We start from the raw sequence: 14,942 nt of genomic DNA, 5'->3' as shown, positions 1-14,942 counted from the left end.
TGTTTTGTTGTTCTGGGAAGCCAAGAATTGGACATAGTACTCCAGGTGATATCTCACCACTGCTGAGTGAAGAGGAACCATGCCTTCATCAGCTTGCTGGTGGCACATCTCTGAATGTAACTCACGATACTGTTGGCCTTCTTTGACACAAGAGTGTGTTTTTGCCTCAGATCTACTTTGATATCTAGCAGGACCTATGAGGCCATTTCTACCAGCACTTGTGAGGCTTTTTCTTTAAAGTTGCTTTCCAGATGTCCAGATTCCAGTGTTTGTGGGTTCATGGGATTATTCCTCTCCATATGTAGAGCTTGTCATTTCTTTTTGTTGAACTGCATGAGGTTCTTGTCAGCCCATTTCTCCAAACTGTTGAGGTCTCACTGGATGGCAGCATGACCTTCTGGTGGATGAGCTTTTCCTCAGTTTTGTATTATCACCAAAACTCTGAGAGTACACTTGACCCATCAACCAGTTCATTAAAAAGATGCTGATCATGATGTTCATCATTAGTTAGAGGCCTCCAAGTAGACTTCACATCACTGATCAGCACCATCTGGGCCCAACTGTTTGTCTGATTTTCAGTCCACCTCACTGATGGCTCATCCCATTCGTATGTAATAAGCTTCTCCATCATGATATTCTTGAAAACAGTGTTGAGGTCCAGGCAGACAGTATCAGCTGCTCTACTTTCATCTGCCAAACCATGCACTTCATTTTAGGAAGTTATCAAATTGGTCAGACTATTTCACCTTCTTGTCTTTCATTTGCTTGGAAATTGTTCCTGGGAGAAGTAATTTCATCACTTACCTGTAAATTAAGATGGAGTTAACTGGCCTATAGTTTCCTGGGGTCTCCTTCTTGCCCTGCTTGAAAACACTCAATATGGTTGGCTTGTGTACTCCTGAAAAAAAGGTTTATGAAGATAGTTTGGCTTTGAAATGTCATGGTTTTTGGTGGCTCCAAGTAATTTTTTCTCTGTGTTTTGTTTCCAGCTAAAACCTCAATGTATTAATACACATTTAAATCCCTGATCAAGGCATGTGAAGCACCACATATCCAAAGCAGACTATGAATTCCTGAATTATAAACAATATCTCTGGGACTGGCATCTGCTACTTATAAATGTAGTGATGTTGTAGTCTGGCTACAGTCTCATCTGATACATTTTTTTCATTGATGATATTTACCTAATTTGGTGCTAAGAAAGCACCAACACGTGGCTATTTCCAGAAGACTAGTACAGTAAAAGAAATTACCATGTGATCGAAGTTTAGCAAACCATTAAAATAAACCAGCTCAATGAACTGATCAGCAACAACAAAATAAAACTACACTGAATACATGCCTAGGGCAGTGACATCTATTTTACTTCCATTTCCAACACTTACTTTAATAAGTGACAAAATATTTCAGTAATTCCTTTGTTGCCCTTCCTGGCTTGACTTTGAAGAATTTGAGGTCTATGTGCGACATGTATTTGCATCAACTTTTGATTTGATAGTCTCTTATCTTTTGATAAGAATCTTCTGTAGATCTGCTGATGACTTTCCATTCTAGTTTGCCAGATGGTGTATCCAGGATGCATAGTTGGCTCTGATAATGCTAATGTTGTGGGTCTTTGCATTGTAAATTTCCTGCTAGCCATGCTGAATACCAAGAATGGTCATCAAGGAGAGAGTGATCAGCTACGTTGTTTAGGGACTAAGCTGCCCAGTCAGGGTCTCTGCCACTGTCAGAACTGCAAAAAGTTCTGCGGCCAAATAAGATTTTAATTACACTACCTCTTCAAATAACAGATGATCAAGGGGAAAAATTATTTCCTTCTCTATCTCAGGAAGTCCAACGGAAACTAGGCTTACTGAGGTTCTTCCTATGCCCATAGTAAACTCTAAATAGTATAACAGTAATTTTGAAAATTTTTGCATTCGTCAGTTTTAACATGAAAGAGATGAGATTCATTTTCTCTTTTCCCACCCTTCAATAGGATTTCTTCCAAAGACATTTCTTCAATTTCACAAAATCACAGAATAGTTTAGATTGGAAGAAACCTTTGCAGGTCATGTGATTCAGTCTTACTCTTGTTCAAGAATGGTCATCTGGAGCAGGTTACACAGATTGCTAATGTTCAGTAATAAACAAGCATTCCAGCAGTATGGGTATATTGCTAATATGTTATGTGTACAGGAGAGTCAGAAGAATTGCAACACTTGACAAAGAACGACAAGACAGTTTTATCTGTCCAGGTTTTGAAATGATTCTTGAAAATATAGAGCAAGTAGACTCTAAAGGCTCTGAAATCAGATGAGAAATATCAGAAAGCTGAGTTCACTATAATTTTAAAAGCTGTCTTATTTTGAGCTCACCTTCAGGGAGTGCTAACTTTGTGTTGTGCTCTCACTTCTAGGACTTCACAGACGAGGCAGTGGCATTTGATGTGTAGTTGCACAACTGCTGTTATTATTGATCATGTCTGCACTATCAGACAGATCAATAGGCTAACTGGCTAATACTCAATCCCAGCATGCATTAGGTTTTAGCAAGTGGCACATTTAGAACCATTTAGGGGTGCTTTGGTTTTTGGTTTGTTCCAGGAGAGTTACAAGGGTTTTAGTGGTTTCTCCTTGCTACACTGGTACCTCCAGCAGAATGAGGAATAGAGCTGAGGGAATGGAAGAATAAACTTGAGAAAAAAGCCATAAAAATGTGACTCTTCTACTCAATCTACCCTGCATTTCGAATATGGTTTTTTTTTTTTTTTTTTTGTAATCCATAAGTCTCTTCTTCACACCTTCTCACTTGAATTGTGACTTGAAGGACATCTGAGAACATTGTGGGAGGGTAAGAGAGAGGCCAACTGCCTGTGACAAATAAAGCATCAAGATTTACAAGAATGAATAACAGCAAGAATATTGAATATTGTGCTCAAACTATTAGCAAAAAGAGCCAACTCTAATTTTCACCCAAGTCAGAGCAGAGTAGCCAGAATGGAATTGTACCTGGTACAAAATTTTAATTATTTAAATTTAAATGTTGCCTGCCTTTTACTGGATGCACTTACAAAAACAAAGCAACATGAAAACCCTGCAAAGCAGAACAAACTGGAAACAAATCAAAAAACAGAAACATACAGACAAACAAAAACCAGCAACAACAAAAAAAAAACAGCAGCAGCAACAATGAGAAAAAGCAAGCCTAGTACATTTTCAGAAGGTCACAAAGATATTTCAAGCTTGTCTTATAAAAAGAGAGTTTTGTGCTACAAATGTTTTTCAAAATGTACAAAGAATCCATGTGGACATTATTCTACCTATAGCCTGTATTGTTCTATGGAGTGTAGCTCTCAGAAAAAGCACAGGTAGCAAAACTTTACTTCCCCAAAATGCACTTCAATATATTTTAAGTAGAAAATCCTAATTTAAAATAATGTCAGCATCTTTCGTCTGTAGAATATGAGGCTCAGCATCTTTAAATTATTTAAGAGGTCCTCAGAGAGTCAGTTATGCTTATAACGTCAGATTTACTCAAAGAAATTGAAAGAGCAAGCAAAATGTTGAATAAGGACTTCCTGTGTGATTTTACCAAGTTATTTTTTACTGCCTGTAATTGAAGCAGCATTCTCACCTCACACAGTTTTAGCCAAAAATATATGTTGTATAACTGCCACTTGCTTAACTTTTTTTTCTCCTAAGTAGACTAGGTCTGCTCTACTGAACTGCACTTTTCCCCAGGAGGATTCATTTACAAATAAATACAAAGCCTACTGAGAGTCAATTGAAAGTAAATTTGCAGAAGGGCTTACAGATCCTAAGTATGCCTCCTTTTAAAAGGAAAAATATAGAACTGTATGAAATTCTAATGGGGAGAGTTGACCATTAATGTATTAGTAACCTCTCCGACAGTTTTTATTCTTTAGCTGTGTTAGACAGACCAGAGTTAATACTTGTGATGTGATTTTAACAGTTTGTACTGAAAAAAAATTATGAATGTCAGTATTTGTGATTAATTGGGAAAAACCTGCCTATGGATGCAGTGCTGTCATCTGTAAACAGCCTTGTACCTAATACACTTTTTATGACTCTTTAAGAAAAAGAGAAACTTCTGTTCCTTCTTTTCTTTGACACTCTTTCAGCACTAATAAGGAAATTAGCAAGTACTCAGAGAATGTCTATCAGAGCTAGAACAGGAGGAGAACAGGCCAATTCCTACTTTACTTCCAGACACCTCGTACTGGCACACTATGTTCCACTGGTGTTTGAAACACTTTGTGTCTGAACTACAGCACAGGCTCCTGGAGGAAAAGGTGCATCATCTCATTTGCTTTTGAACTGAGCACACACGTTTTTGACTCTCTGTACATAATAAAAGGGATTGCTAGCACTCATTAATATTTTGAGAAGTGATTTCTCATTAACCTAAAAAAGAGTACTCCTTTTCAATGGAAATAAAACACACATTGTATGTATTTGCACAGTTCATAAGATGACGTGGGGTGGTCATACCCTTTGACAGTATATGCATTAACAGGAGTTTTGGGTAATGCTGAGTAATAATCTTTGTGTTTGAATAGGAGCCTCCTGGCTTCAAATCACAGGTTGCCCTATAATTTGCATATTGAAACTCATGCAGAGCCATGCTTCACCTCTGCTAAAATACAGCTTCTCCTGAGGACAAAATCTTCCTTCCAAGAGCCACCCCTCAACTCTGCCTAGCAGCTTAGTTCTGGGTCTTAGGACCATCCTTTCCAATACTGAGAATAACATAGCATCAGTAAAAACATTAGGAAGACAGAAATCTAACTTTGCCTTATTTCAAGTACAGTCTTTGCCACAGACAGTTTTCTCTCTTATCTCTGTTCTTAACACTTACAAATAAGGGATAGTAAATATTCTGTTTCCACTAAGGGGAAGTAGAAGCAAATAGTTTTACTGGATGCTAATTGTTTTTGCTATTTAGAGATGTGCCCACGGAGTTACCACAGAGTGGTAGATTAAGGAGGGAGCATAGACACGATTCATGTACCACTGTCATTCATCTCTTGCTTTCATTCTTTGACTTTTAAATCCAATTTGAGGTTGTATTCTAAGGAAATAATCAAGGCAGATGTCTAACTTCATGTTTCTAAGTCATGGATTACCTTGTTAATTAAAGCCTGGCAAATGGAATAGCACTTCATTTAAAAAGAAGGAAAAAGCATTGTAGGTTTATTCATTATTTCATGCGGGTCATAAATGCATCAAGCATTCCTGAATTCAGTTTGACTACTGTTTCTTTCTTCATGCAACTGATTTTCAAAAAAGAAGTGGGAGGACTTATTCAGGAAGTAGTGCTTTACCTCTCCCCATTACTGTATCATCTCTGACATATATTCTCTACTACTTGTATCAACCTCATCTGGCAGAAAATGGTGAAGCTACATGGAAGCCACCATTCATTTACATAGCTACAGATGCCTTAGGCTTTGTTTTATGACCTGACTTAAGTTTCTGCACTTTTCCAATCCTTCTACCTCCTATCAGTATGCTGCCCATGACTCTACTTATCTTGGCAGCATGAAAAGGATGACTTCTCAGTCCAGATCAATTGCAACAGTGCTTGGACAGTGTAGGGGCATATGAAGTGCATTCATAGCAGCTTTCTAAAACCCTCCATACATCAGAAAAAATATGAATGAATTTAACAGTAATTTCAGTAATTAAATTCAGTAGAGAAAACAGGAAAAAATAGTGAGGGAATAAGCAAGACATGATAGTCAAAGCAACAACATTTTATTTATTCTATTCCTTTGCTTTTCTTATTTTTCTATTGCTGTTTTTCATCATTTTCTTCTATTAACATGGAAGAAAGTTATTTTTTTTCTACAAGGAACTTTCTCTGTAAGACATGTCTGAGAAGAAATTTTCCAAAACTAAGAACATAATTTTGAGAAACAGCAGGTCTCTATTTATGTTTTCTGACAGACATGTCTCATGCAATCTACTGATTACTATACACTCTACCTAAGGTGAGGAGGTCAGCTCCACGCTTAAAGACTGCCTCCTCCAAAAAAGAAAGGAGGGTGATGGTTGTAGGTGACTCCCTCCTGAGAGGAACAAAGGGCCCGATATGTTAGCCTGACCCTACCTGTAGGGAGGTGTGCTGCCTCCCTGGGGCCCGGGTCAGGGATATTTCTAGAAAACTTCCTGGTCTGATCCACCCCTCTGATTACTATCCATTATTGATAGTTCAGGCCGGCAATGATGAAGTTGCTGACAGAAGCCTGAGGGCTATAAAAAATGATTTTAGGGGACTGGGGAGGTTAGTTGACAATGCGGGCATACAAGTAGTATTTGCAGGTATTCCTACAGTGGCAGAGAAAGACAATGCAATGACCAGGAAAACCCATTGCATAAGCACATGGCTGAGGCTGGTGCAAATGCAAGAATCTCGGGTTCTTTGATCATGGGGCAGTATACTCGGCACCTGGTCTGAGGTCTGCAGATGGGTATCACCTGTCTCAAAGGGGGAAACGGATCATTGTCCAGGAGCTGGCAGGACTTGTAGAGAGGTCTTTAAAGTAGATATGAGTTGGGAAGGGGATAAAACCAGGCCTGCTAGAGATGAGCCAGCAGGAGGAATAATGGGATTAGGGTTGAGGCGAGAGGCCCAGCTAAAGTGTGTCTATACCAACGCATGCAGCATGGGCAACAAACAGGAAGATTTAGAAGCCATTGTGCGGCAGGCAAGCTGTGACCTTGTTGCCATTACGGAAATGTGGTGGGATCACTCCCGTGACTGGAGTGCTGCAATGGATGGCTGCAAATTCTTCAGGAAGGATAGGCAAGGAAGGAGGGGCGGTGGCGTGGCTCTCTATGTTAAAGAGTGCTTTGAGGTTACTGAATTTATGACTGGGGATAATAACGTTGAATCCTTATGGGTTAGGATCAGGGGAAGAGCTGACAAGGCAGACATCCTGGTGGGTGTCTGTTATAGACTGACAAACCAGGATGAAGAGACTGATGAGGTGTTCTATGAGCAGCTGGCAGAAGCTGCGCGATCGCCAGCCCTTGTCCTCATGGGGGACTTCAACTTCCCCGACATATGCTGGGAATACAATTTAGCACAGAAGAAGCAGTCTAGGAGGTTTCTGGAATGTTTGGAGGACAACTTCTTGATGCAGCTGGTAAGAAAACCTATGAGAGGAGCTGTCCCGTTGGACCTGCTGTTCACAAACAGAGAAGGTCTGGTGGGAGATACAGAGGTTGGAGGCTGTCTTGGGCAGAGTGACCACGACATGGCAGAGTTCTTGATCCTTGGTGGAGTCAGGAGGGGGAACAGCAAAACTGCTACCTTGGACTTCTGGAGGGCAGACTTTGAATTGTTCAGGAGACTAGTAGGGGGAGTCCCCTGGGGTTCAGTCTTAGAGAGTAAAGGGGTACAAGATGGCTGGTTGCTCTTCAAGAAGGAAGTCTTAAAGGAGCAGAAGCAGGCTGTCCACCTGAGTCACAAAATGAGCCGGCGCGGAAGAAGACTGGCGTGGATGAATAGGGAACTGTTCTTGAGGCTCCAGGAGAAAAAGATAATCTACCTCCTGTGGAAGAAGGGACGGGCAACCTGGAAAGAATACAGAGAAGTTGTAAAGATGTGCAGGGAGAAAATCAGAAAGGCAAAAGCCCAGCTTGAACTCAACCTGGCTGCTGGGGTAAAAGGGAACAAGAAACTCTTTTACAAGTATATCAGCAGTAAGAGGAGGACCAGGGAGAATCTCCATTCTTTACTGGATGAGGCTGGGAATGTGACCACTGAGGATAAGGAAAAGGCAGACGTTCTGAATGCCTTCTTTATATCTGTCTTTAAAAATCAGACAAGTTATCCTTAGGTTTCTCCACTCTCTGACCTGGCAGTCTTGGCTGGGGAGCAGACTAAACCTCCAAAGATTCAGGAGGAAACAGTCAGAGACCTCCTACTCCAACTGCACTGCCATAAGTCCATGGGACCGGATGAGATTCACCCGAGAGTGCTGAGGGAACTGGCGGAGGTGATAGCTGAGCCGCTTTCCATCATCTATCAGTGCTCCTTGTTGATGGGTGAGGTCTCAGAAGACTGGAGGCTTGCCAGTGTGACTCCCATCTACAAGAAAAGATGCAGGGAGGATCTGGGGAACTACAGGCCTGTTAGCCTGACCTCGGTGCCGGGGAAGATTATGGAGCAGATTGTCTTGAGGGAGATCATGCGGCATGTGCGGGACAACCGGGGGATCAGGCCTAGCCAGCACAGGTTCACGAAGGGCAGCACCTGCTTGACCAACCGGATCTCCTTCTATGATCTAGTGACTGGCCTGGTGGATGAGGGAAAGGCTGTTGATGTAGTCCACCTAGACTTCAGCAAAGCCTTTGACACTGTCTCCCACAGTATTCTTCTGCAGAAGCTGGCAGTCCGTGGCTTGGACAAGTACACTCTTGTCTGGATAAGGAATCAGCTGGAGGGCCGGGCCCAGAGAGTGGTGGTGAATGGAGTTAAATCCAGCTGGCGACCAGTCACGAGTGGTGTTCCCCAGGGGTCGGTGCTGGGGCCTGTCCTGTTTAATATCTTTATTGATGACCTGGATGAGGGCATTGAGTGCACCCTCAGTAAGTTTGCAGATGACACCAAGCTGGCTGGAAGTGTTGATCTGCCTGAGGGTAGTGAGGTTAGCGAGGCCCTACAGAGGGATCTGGATAGGCTGGATAGCTGGGCTGAAGCCAATGGGATGGGATTCAACAAGACCAAATGCCGGGTCCTGCACTTTGGCCACAATAACCCCAGGCAATGCTACAGGTTTGGGGCAGAGTGGCTGGAAGACTGTGTAGAGGAAATGGACCTGGGGGTGTTGATTGATGCTAGACTGAACATGAGCCAGCAGTGTGCCCAGGTGGCCAAGAAGGCCAGTGGCATCCTGGCTTGTACCAGAAATAGTGTGGCCAGCAGGAATAGGGAAGTAATATGTCCCCCTGTACTCAGCACTGGTGAGGCCGCACCTCGAGTACTGTGTCCAGTTTTGGGCCCCTCACTGCAAGAAAGACATCGAGGCCCTGGAGCGTGTCCAGAGGAGGGCAACAAAGCTGGTTGGGGGTCTGGAGCACAGGCCTTATGAGGAGCGGCTGAAGGAGCTGGGATTGTTCAGTGTAGAGAAGAGAAGGCTCAGGGGAGACATTATTACACTCTATAACTACCTGAAGGGAGGTTGTAGTGAGCTGGGGTCGGCCTCTTCTCTCTTGTGACCAGTGATAGGACTAGAGGGAATGGCTTCAGGCTGCGCCAGGGAAGATTCAGGCTGGACGTTAGGAAATACTACTTCTCTGAAAAGGTGGTCAGGCACTGGAATGGGCTGCCCAGAGAGGTGGTGGAGTCACTGAGCCTGGTGGTGTTCAAGGAGCGTTTGGATGTTGTGTTGAGGGACATGGTTTAGCAAGAACCATGATGGTTCTTCAACGGTGATGGGCGAATGGTTGGACTGGATGATCCTGTGGGTCTTTTCCAACCTTAGAAATTCTATGATTTTATGATTCTATGATTATGTTTTTTGGTTTGTATTTTCAAGCATTTATTTATTTATTTTTAATCCTGATATTTATGTTGAACTCTTTCAGAATTCTTTTAACGGATTTTCGTTACTGCCTCAAAACAAAACAAAGCAAAACCAACCAACCAACCAAACAAACAAACAAACAAAAAGAAAAACAACAACAAAAACACCCACTTTTTTTCTTGCCACAGAATTCTTACGTATATGGTCTAAAACATTTCCTTTGCCTTCCTGTCTCTTGTCCAATAACCTATTACTGCTATTATGTAACCATGTACACCGATGTATTTCATAATCAGTCTTCATTTTCAAGAAAATCATAGCCTGAATCCTTTACAATTTGTGGAAATCCCTCACTTATCTTTTGGATTCTGTTGATGTTTTGATCTCTCTCCAAGTTGTACAATAGGCATTCCAAACAATACCTACTGTGGTCTTTGCAATTTTATTAACAAGTCCCTTTTCTGGTGGAAATATATTATATGATACATCTTTTCTGATCACGTTCACCTTTCACACCTTCATTATTTTGGTGAATTATTGTAAAATCTTGTTAACACCAGTTTTATTATTTTCTGTCTCTTTATCATTCTTAAATGGGCATACAATTTATAGTAGTTGTTCTCATTAGTTCCTTTATATATATATATATATAAATATATATAAAATTATGACCCTTAGGGTCATCCATTTCTTCCTACCTGTCAACATACCTCCACTTTCTAGCTCTATAAAAAAATCCAACAAGATCAATTGCAGAACTTATTGAATAGCTATTAGTCATTGTACAGAAAGCTTTTACTCACCTGTTTTAAATTCTGATCTGTGTTCATTCCCCCTGTTCATCCTACAGTGTTTAACTGTCCAGATAAGTGGAGATTGCTATAGTTTTGTAAAAAAATAAAATAAAATAGATCAGTAATATAATTGGGGCTTGATGTGAAAATATATCTTTGCTGAAGAGGATGCTCTTCCATCACAAATAATCTAACATCATAAATATTCTATTTCACCTATAAAATGACTGGAAATATCATAACATTTGAATCTCCACTGACCTTTTTTGCAATTTTTGTCATGTCAGTTAGCTGGCAATGTCTTCTTTATAAAATATTCATTGTTCAAACTTTGGAAAAACAATTTATTGAAGTCCTAACTATATGAATAATTGCAAAGAATCCATATCATACTGTACAGATAACTTCTATCATCTATACTACAGTCTCCTGTGAAGGCTTCATCCTTTGTGCCATAATGTACAAAGGCATAAATGATGCTTAAAGCAAATAAAGAGTGTTTTCAGAATTGTAAGTGGACTTAAAGATAACTACTCAAATGGTATGTAGATCACTCCTAAAGTAATGCCTACTATATATGTCCATGAAAACTACATCACATACAAAAAGCACAAAAACACTACTCGATTGTAAGAATTTGCGTAGCTGTCAAGAATGTGGCTTATCTTTCATGTTGCTGTTTCTTCTGTTGGAATGCAACACCCACTGCTTCACTGTACTCACATCTACTATTTGGTTCCAGAAATGTACAGCAAGCATCAATGAATGTCAATGGGTGCAATTTTTTCCAAATGGAGGAATTCAGTGACACACCTTGAGGCCAGAATTCCACACTTTCAGCACCAAATTTTGAACAAGGGCAGAATTTGACTAATGCCGTCCTCTTGGTAGTTGATGAGTATACTGCCTTGTGTAGCTTCTGGGAATACTTTACACAGCTGTAGAGCTGGTGTATTTCTTTTCCCAAACCAGGGCAATATTGTTATCCAGCTTGCTTTTAATTTGCATGAGGATTTCTTTTTCATGCAGCCACTACAGCAAAAAGCATTGACAACAGCAGGATAAAAGGCATAATTTGTCCAAAATCTATTACTTCATTAAGCATGAGATCATCTTGTCATAAATAGCATTCATCAGCCTTCTGATCTGAATCGAGCAAAAAAAGGCAGTATGTTGGGACTGTACGTTAATTCCAGTAAAACAAACCTTTGGATTCCACATGTTTCTTGACAAGAAAGTGACAAATATACAGTAACTGGGCTTTTCGTAGGTTTATCAAGATATTACATCATTAAACAATTTTATACTATAAGATCTTTTATGAGCACTTTCATTATAAAGCAAGATCAGAGTATCATATGTACTGGTATATTTGGCTCCAAGTTTGGACTACGTGACATAGTTTAAATACCCTCAAGAGAGTTGTTAGGTGCTGAGTATTTTGAAAAGTTGACCTTTGCTATCCACTTAATCTACGACACTGTCATCAAACCCAGTATTTTCCCATTCAGTGACTTGCATACCAGAATCGTAGGCCTGAAATATTACTGAATTTCTCTCGACTTCAGACAATGAACATTTTCATTAACTCAAGGAATTTGCATTCCATAATAACATGAAACATATATTTGAAAATGCAAACAACACTGTTAACATTTGAAATAATTTTAGTCATACAGGAATTTATGCTGACATTAAAAGCTATGCTAAATTGCTACTTGGGTTATTTTGAGGATATCTCTATTACTAATATGACAAAAGATGACTTTAATGGCATAATAAACCAGAAACAAGAAAGCATTATTAAAACCTGCTTCATAAAGAATTATTAGTCTTCTATCAGTTAAGCTGTTCAGACATGATGAAATTTCAAGCTAAATATGCTGGGTACTTCATTTACTTTTAACCAGCAGTGCTTCAAACTCATTAGAAGTAGATAGCTAAAAATAAGAAAGAATAAAAAGATAATTTTTGACACTATAGTCCAGTGTAAATATTGGACAGAAATAATTACGCATCTTGTAAAATCTAGGCACATTTTCTGAGAATCTTTCTTCTGGTTTTTACAGTGAAACATTTGTTTTATATATTGCCCAGTTCTGCCATTTCTTCTTGGAATCATGACATTTCGTTTGATTTATCCAATGAAATCGGTCACTTTAAGATCTTATGTATTTTCAAGACACAGAGGAGCGATACTCTACATTCCTTCCATTAATTATTTACCTTTCTTCAGGGTAAAACACTTACTTTACATGTATCATTCTTTCCCCTTTAAAATTCATACTGGACCTGGGTAAAATAAAATGCTTCCGAAAAATAGGCTTGATTCTGGGTACAAAACTAGCTTTTTGTGGAGTAGCCTTGGTGAAATCGTAGGGAAATTGTTTTGGAGAACATCATCTTATTCACAGCTGGTGGATTAAAGAAAATTGTGTACATTTTACGGTCTAGGATTGATCCCATCACAAGTTCATTAAAGTGTTTTTGCCAACAAAGATTTTAGAAAACTAGAAAACTAAGAGTATAATGTCCTATTAGATGTAGTTCAGATTTAGATCTACATAACTCTTATAACTACAGTCTTAACAAAAAGCAAGCATTCTGTTTATGGAAAAAATTATGAAGCACATATATCTATTGGGAGGATCAAGAATGTATAATGTATTATCCTTTATGCTTGAGTTGTTTTAATCATACATTTTAATTAAATGGCAAACAATGTCCAGATTATAAGTATACAGATAAAGTCCTTCAAGAACTTCTTTGGATATACAACTTCTAAATGTATTGCTGATTATGGAAGCAAGGATTAGGTAGAAAATATACATCAATGGCTAAAAGTAGATTCCTAGGAGTTACGGTTTTCTCATAGTAACTACTGAACAAAATGTATTTCCTATTAATTTCATACTATAGCTATGATGCTTTCCCCCGTCCCCTACTGATGATTTACAAAAGATTTTTGGCACATTAAAATGGCATTTAAGAAGCAAATGGGGGAAATGAGTGATTAGAAAGGGGTGAGAGCATGCAATTCAAAATTAGAGAGAGATGTTCTGCAGGGAAAAGAATGGAGTCATCTGGAAGAAAGTATGTTGGAGTGTTTTTCAAATAAACACACACAAAAAAAGCAGTGTTATTAGAATAATTAATTTGTGGCAGATGCAGTGGTAGTAATATGTAGATTTGCAAAGCTATCCTACAGCAATCAAGCAGGAAACTACTTCAGCAGAACAGTTTTATACTGAACATATTTAAGTCTCCTGCAGTACTCTTGATCATTGGTCCAAAATATTGCTTACTCCTTATTGCTTGCCTTTTATTTGCAGGTCTGGTAGCAGAAGCATTCTGGTCGAAAGTTGAGTGTGAATAATACACAAGCTATAAATGAGAGCGAACTAAATAGTAAAGGATAAAAGGAAACCAAACCAGAGTTATTTCTCCAGTGTCTGTGTGCTCTGTAAACTTTACTGTCATCCTGATAATGTATTTTGTACAGCTAACCTGCATGGTGTATTCTAAAGGTAATGCTCAAAACAGAGTACCCAAGTTACAATGACCTGAGCATCTGTGCTTTGGTCCATTGACCATGACAGCACAGTCAGTAAGTTAGTTAAAAAGAGAAATAACAGACTTTTTTTTTTGCCATATTACATAGTTCACAGAGATTCTGTCAACTACTGAGTATTCAAATGCACTTATTCAATAAAAATATTTTTAGAAAAAGATAAGAAAACTCTTTCTTTGCCATCTTATTAATAATTTTCTTGATCAACTAGAGCTGTTTGCATTTTAGTGAAAGTTAGATGTATTTTATAACTCCAGGAAGCGCTAGGACTCATGCTTTTGCTCAAAATCATGTTAAAGCCACTTGTAGAGCTGGGGACAGAAATAATGGGAAAAAAAAAATTCTCCATCTTGAACTTGGGTGCCACTGAGGGTGGAGGTCAAGATGTATATATTCCAGCCTCTGTGGCTTGCCATTGCTTCATACGTGTTGCAACAGCATGTAGAAATGTACATGGGATTCAGTAAATACAGCAGATAGGTTTGATTTTCACAGAAGGAGAATAGCAGCCTTGTGGGATTTTCTCTGTTACTTCCAGTATAGACAGTCAAAGTCTGGGCCAGAATGAGTAAAGTTATCAACTGGAGTTTTCTGTCCGCTTTTATTGTCTCACTGAGCCATCAGGTTTTTCAGACCCTGTAGAGTCTTTTTTTACTGACTCTGTAGAGTATTTAGCAGAAATAAGAACTGGAAAACTCACTGATTTCATGCTTTCTTGTGGGGCAAGTGGAGAAGGCATAATGGAATTCAGTGTCTCTCTTTGTGATTATGACAATATCTACATTTATTTAATAACATCAGATAATTTCTGATTGTAATTCTAATATAAGGCTGTACATTCAAGAGTTTGTATAGAATCTCAAAGCATTGCGTGACTCATGTAGCTGCAAAATATGATCATTAATGTTATTATATTCAAGATAAATGTGTCTGGCAAATGAATTTTAAGTATAGTTTAAGCTTTTGCAGCACCCTTACTTGTGATGCACTGAAAGAAAACAGTCTACAAAAAACAAGAAGAGAATGCATTTTAAAG

The sequence above is a fragment of the Gallus gallus genome, chromosome Z, assembly GCF_016699485.2.
Source record: "Gallus gallus isolate bGalGal1 chromosome Z, bGalGal1.mat.broiler.GRCg7b, whole genome shotgun sequence".
In the NCBI taxonomy this organism is placed as follows: domain Eukaryota; kingdom Metazoa; phylum Chordata; class Aves; order Galliformes; family Phasianidae; genus Gallus; species Gallus gallus.
The sequence above is the reverse complement of the archived record's forward strand: the minus strand, read 5'-3'. Positions refer to the sequence as shown.